The sequence below is a fragment of the Pinus tabuliformis genome, chromosome 2_2 (genome assembly GCF_031772625.1).
Source record: "Pinus tabuliformis cultivar Carrire ecotype Pingquan chromosome 2_2, CPIR1, whole genome shotgun sequence".
In the NCBI taxonomy this organism is placed as follows: Eukaryota; Viridiplantae; Streptophyta; class Pinopsida; order Pinales; family Pinaceae; genus Pinus; species Pinus tabuliformis.
In genome coordinates this window covers 181,114,197-181,120,355 of record NC_142300.1, presented here as the reverse complement: position 1 = coordinate 181,120,355, position 6,159 = coordinate 181,114,197, and positions in this window count along the sequence as shown.

Genomic DNA, 6,159 nt, shown 5'->3' with positions numbered 1-6,159 from the left:
TTCTTAGAAGTTTGCCTTTTGAGGTTCACCACGAGATGTAGATACAACTCCTAAATGCAATCTAAAAGATGATAAGCAAATTTTATCTCTTTTTCAACAATGAAAATCCTAGCTACAAAGGGAAAAGAAAGACACCATCTTTTCTCAAAGAGCAATCAGCACACTCTAAATGCACTTTTCCTAAATCAAGCATGCAAACTATCAAGATGCAAATGCACAATGCAGGTGTTTGTTTTCCGCTCCCTTAATATTGATGCCTAAAAAGAAAGCTTTTTGTACAACTTTGAATTTGCTTTTAAATGACAAATACAAACAAGTTTACTTTTTCGAAATAAGAAAGGGTAGAAGAGAATACAACACTTTACGACTTTGGAAATGAACACTTGTTTCGACACTTAAAAGAGACAATCTCAAACCAAAAGCAAAAGTAAATGAATATTCAACTGTCAATCAGTCAATGAACTCTCTCCTAAGATCAAAATCAACAGATCTGAATCAAGGGCTACAGGTCGACTATTTCACTCTTGCAAAGGAAAACTGTAAATGACGCCACAAACACATAAAAACACTCACAGTCTTTTTGTACAAAAGGAGGCGGAATTAAAGCAGAGAAAAGGAGTTATCAGACAGGTACCTATGCTGGTTACAGGCTGTAGAAATCAGAGATCAAAACAAGGCAAAACAGAGCAGAGAACCCCAGCTGCACAAGGCCTAAGCTGGATCAGCGAACCTGTATAACAGAGAAACTGAATTGCAACGCACGTAGCCTTCACGGGAACTGCGTTGAAATGCAGAGTCTCTTCACAGAGCCTGCGCTGGAGCAAAAACGAGAGTTCTTCTCCGGGTTCTGGGTCACGGTTTGCTGATTAATCTACGGTTTCAGGCCAAATAAAAGAAACAAGCAAGGTACAATCAAAGGGATGATTTGAAGGAGGGCTAAGATCTATCACAAAGGATCATCAAATCATTTGTGAGTCCATTGTTCAGATCATAGACAAATCCAGTGATTGGATCAAAGCAGCAGTTGTCTACTTTGCATATGAAAATAGCAGATGCAGTTCGATTGCTCCTCTTGAGTCTATGAAACAAACAATGATAGAGACACAAATAAAATGACTAAACAGATCTCCCCAGTGGAGTCGCCAATTTGTTGTGGGGAAAAATGCCTATGCAGGATGATCCTATCCACCTAAGGTGTGACAGTGCCTTAGCAACAAACAGAAACAGCTATTCTAGTATTCTTCCTTTATGAATTAAGAATGAAGAGAGATGGATGGACTAACCGGTGTCTTCCGTTTGTCCCTCGATCCGGTTTCTCTTCTCTTTGAGAGTTCCCAGCTACTTGCCTCTCGCTCGCCTAGCTTCAACAGGTTCCTGCAAGATCACAAGAAGGGAACACTACACAAAGACATAGATTCATATTCATAACTAGTTCAGGATTAGAAATAAACTAAACATACTAATGCAATCATACATCAAAGATACATCAGTATATAGGAGAAACCAAGATAGCTTTATTGATGAATAACAAGGTTCAGGAGGAGATACAACCAAGAGAGTTCCAATCCAGCATCTACCTCCCAGCGAATGAAATCCTTTCTTCACCTCCCTTCAAAGCATTAAGCACCCAATGATTCCAATCTCAAACCAACAGCAATTCTTTGCAATAACAAAATTACAGCCTCCCGGATCTCATGGAGGAGAGATCCATATATAGATGTTTGGAGAGAGGATGAGTCAGCTTGAGATCTGACTAGTGTCCTCTCCCTCTGTCAGTTCTTGCTTCCACTTGGAGACTAAGAGCCTCTTACTCATCACTTAGTCAAACTCATCAAGGCAAGTGTCATGGAGGAAGATTCTGGAAGCTTCCACAGTCTTTACACCTCGCACAAAGGACCCTGCCATTTGTCATTTCCCGCTCAGTGCACCCTGGTAGTGCTTCCACCTGCATTGCAATGCAACTAGCCAGTGTAGCCTCTGCATTTCAACGCAGGCAGCTAGTGGAGCCTCTGAATTGATTCTGAATTGACTTGTTTTTGAGCAGTTTCTGGTGGAGAACTTCTGTGAATTGCTGTGGTTTGTTAGCCTTGTTCCTCTAGGGGTAGGAACAACATGTTTAGGGACTTTGGATCCCTTGGATTATGGACATTTCCTGCTTATAGCTGTAAGGCACAAAAATTTCCATAACAGGGTGGCCCAAGACAACCTGCCAAAGATTCAAGCAAAGAACAACATCGTGAAGCTGAAAAAGGACATGGGAAAGTGGTGTGAGTTCCATCAGAGCTCCACTCACAACACAAGTGAGTGTTGGGCCAAGCAGACAATGGTGGCTAAGCTAAAGGTTTCAGAATCGGATGCAAGTTCCAACTCTGAGTCAAAACCTGACAAGGGGAATGAAAAAGGGAAGCAAATTATTGATGCAGAGCCCAACGCCACAGTTGCCACCATGAAGATCTAGAAGGAGGAACTCGAAGATCCAGAGGAGGAGGAGCATCTCTTCCACTCCTAGATGTGGATAAAAGGATCCCCGCTACAGTTCATTGTTGACAGCGGGAGCCAAAAGAACCTCATTTCGAAAGAGGTCATGAAGTGGATGGGCTTATCGACCACAGTGCATCCACAACCATACACCATCGGGTGGATTTCCCAAGGACAGGATCTTCACGTGAGCCAATAGTGTTGCCTTCTACACAACATCAGGCCCTTCACGGATGAGGTATTGTGTGACATTGCTCCCCTTGAAGTTTGTGATGTATTACTAGGACAACCATACTTGTGGAAGTGACATGCTGTGTATGAATCAAGGCCCCGTGCTATTATTGTTACTTTGGGAACTAAGTTGTACAGGATACCAGAGGTAGCACTGCCTACTGCCATCTCTTTGATTACCGCAAAACAATGCGGTAAGCTTGTTTCCAGAACCAGGAAATTTGTTTTCCTAATGATACGCCCTCAAGGAAAGAAGAAGATGGTGGCCACGACCTCCAGACAGGGCCCCTACGCACAACAAATATAGATGGACAAGGTCGTGGAAGAGTACGAGGAAATATTCACCTGCCCCGTAGGGGTTCCTCTGCACTGTCAGATCAAGCACTCCATCGATCTGACCCCAGGTGTGTTGCTGCCTAATGGACCAATCTATTGGCGCTCCATTATGGATAATGATGAAATCAAGAGGCAGATTCAGGAGACGTTGTAGAAAGGTCACATCCATCCAAGTTCATCACCCCGTGGGAGCCCGATCGTGTTAGTACAGAAGAAGGATGGGACTTGGAGACTCTGTATTGACTATCGGGCACTGAACAAGATCATTGTCTATAATAGGTACTCGATCTCATGGATTGGTGACCTCTTGGACCAACTGAAGGCAGAAAAATATTTCAGCATGGTTGATTTAAAGTCAGGATATCACCAGGTACCAATCGAACCCTCCGATGTGTGGAAGACTCCTTCAAAGCCAAGGAGGACTTGTTCGAATGGTTGGTGATGCCTTTTTGATTGACGAATGCTCTTGCGACCTTCATGAGGCTAATGGATGACATCTTGTGGCCATTCACCAACTCATTTGTAGTGGTATACTTGGATGACATCCTGATCTTCAGCCAGAGTTGGGAGGAGCACCTCCACCACATCCGATAGGTTGTCCAAACACTGTGGCAACACAAGTGGTGAGCTCTAATATTGTAGCAATAATGTTGCAACTCTTAGGGCTCCCTACTTTAATTTTATCAACCTGGTAGTTCGTAACAAACTTGGAAGCGACGGTGCTGTATGCACAAGTACTAGCTCTTACTACAGGTTGTCACTTGATTAGTTGGCGCAAGTTTGCTAGGAGGTTAAGCCAACTTCTATGAATACTCAGAAGGAGCTTTTAACTGTGATGAAAGAAATCTAACTCGAAATAGGCTATTCTACATGCAGAAAGAGAAGGAAAATTGAAATGTAACGCAAACCCTAGTTTACCTACTAACCCTACTTTTGCAAGAAAAGAGATGGAAACTATTGAAATGGGTGCCATTGACTACTAAAAAGGTAAATTGCATGTATTCAAGCTAATTCTCAAGAGAAATGAGAAGAAATCATCTTTTTGTACTTTTGAGCATTTTTATGTGGAATTATTATGCTTGTGTTTTGACTGGTTGTGGCTGTGCAGAGGTTTGGTGGCAAAGGAAGATGGAGTTGGATTTTGCAGAAGGTGAGAAAGGTGTGGAGGGGTCCTAAGAAGCCCCTAGTACCCTTTTGAAGACTTCCATTGCGATCAGACTTTGAAAAATCACTCACAGGAAATTCTACAGGAGGCTATAGGGGATCTACAGGAGGTTCTATAGGAGGATCTACAGGAGGAGGCCGAAAGTGGTTTTTGGAGGTTTGAAGGTGGAAAAATGATGGGAGAGGGGAAATGAAGGCTAGATGAAGGTGTTTGGGGGTCTATAACTTGTCAAGGAAGATTGGGGACGAAGGAGATGGTTGGATTTGTTTAAGGGGCAAGAAAGCAGCTTTATGGAAAAACATAGAAAATATGGCAGATTGGAAAAATGTTGCGAATGAGCTTAGAAATATATGAGGAGTGAGCTGGTGCTAGCAATTGCATGGATGGATGGTGCCGGATGGTCTTGCAATAGATCTGCACACTTACTTATCAAAATTGACCAAAGAAAGAACTAGAAAACAAAGTTTTTTCTATCTTAACCTAATTTCTGACTTGAAACAAAAAAATGTTGAACAATACCTTATGAACAGAAAATCATGCAAGAGAACTATGGTAAATGAACAGGAAATGATCTAAGAAGTGAATCTAAACTACTATCAACCTTTCCAAATCAAATTTATCACACTAGTAGTTGCATGGAAGAGCAAAAATTGTGTTTTTGGTGGCAGCAGTAGTACCTTGACCTCAAATCATAGTCCCAGGAAAGGAGAAAGGATATCAAGGCCTGTTGTTGGCCTTTTTGAATCTTCTCTTGTCACTATAGTAACCTACTTGATTGACTGAAACAATAACAACTATACTAACCATCAAAAGCAACCTATTCTAACAAAGCACAATGGATTTATGCAATAGAAATTAACTGATGAATGGAAGCAAAGAACATATAAGTACACAAAGAGGTGTTGGGTAGCTTGGGTTGGGCCTTAACCCAAGAGCTTCAGCCCTTTGGAAAAGATCAGTGCTGGCTCAAAAACTGTTTCATCTTCATTTATCAAAAAATAGCAGTTACATCACATAAATTGTCTTCAAAAAGAGCTCGAAAATGAGCTGAGTACAAGGTTGCACAAAAGTGAAAAAATATACTAAGAACTAGCTAAAATCAAACTAACCTACTGAGGCTCTAAGCCCCCCTATTTATACAAATGGAGTCCTCCAACAGTCCTCCAAAAATCAAGGGGCTCGGCTTGTGGAACTAGAGATAGACAACAATTCTTCTTGACTTGCTCAGCTGCCCCCTTGGATGCATCAACGTGGCTATTTGTGATCTGAGTTTTTGATGGAGGATTTGAGGTAGGGAGTCATAAATGAGAGGGACACCCTCCTACAAATCCTCTCCCTTGTTTCCCTCCAATATTGGTTGCCAAATGCTCATTAATCCTTTGAATTCGTCTGAAAATTGACCAATAATCTGCATAAAACACACATTAGACTTCATAGCATAATGACTAACCCAATTCAATCTATTAGCATAAATATAATAAAAAACATGCAATAAACTAATGAGAATGGTGGATTAAGCTGAGTTAGGAGGCTAAATGAGCCCATATAATTACCCATTTATGGGGCTCATCATGACCCCCCTACTGAATTGGTTGCTCATCCTCTAAGAAACTAGTCTATCTCTTCATCCATGATGGATTTGATGGATTCCCTGACATCCAATGCTTCTGATGTGGTTTTCTCATGTGCGCCATAAAATTATGCCTTCTTGTCCATGTCCTTCCACTACTCCTCCTATTCTGCTCTTCTTCCTCACTGTCAGAAGGACTGATATCATAGGTGAGGGCTTTTATGTCACCTTCTGCTGTCATGTTTCTGAAGACTTCCCATGCTATAGGGAGTGTGAATGTATGGAGGGCTTCTTCCACTAAAATTTTAATTAACCCATGGTGAGCCAGCTGATCTGGACTCCCTGCCTTAAACTTAATGTTGGAGTCTATGAATCCTTC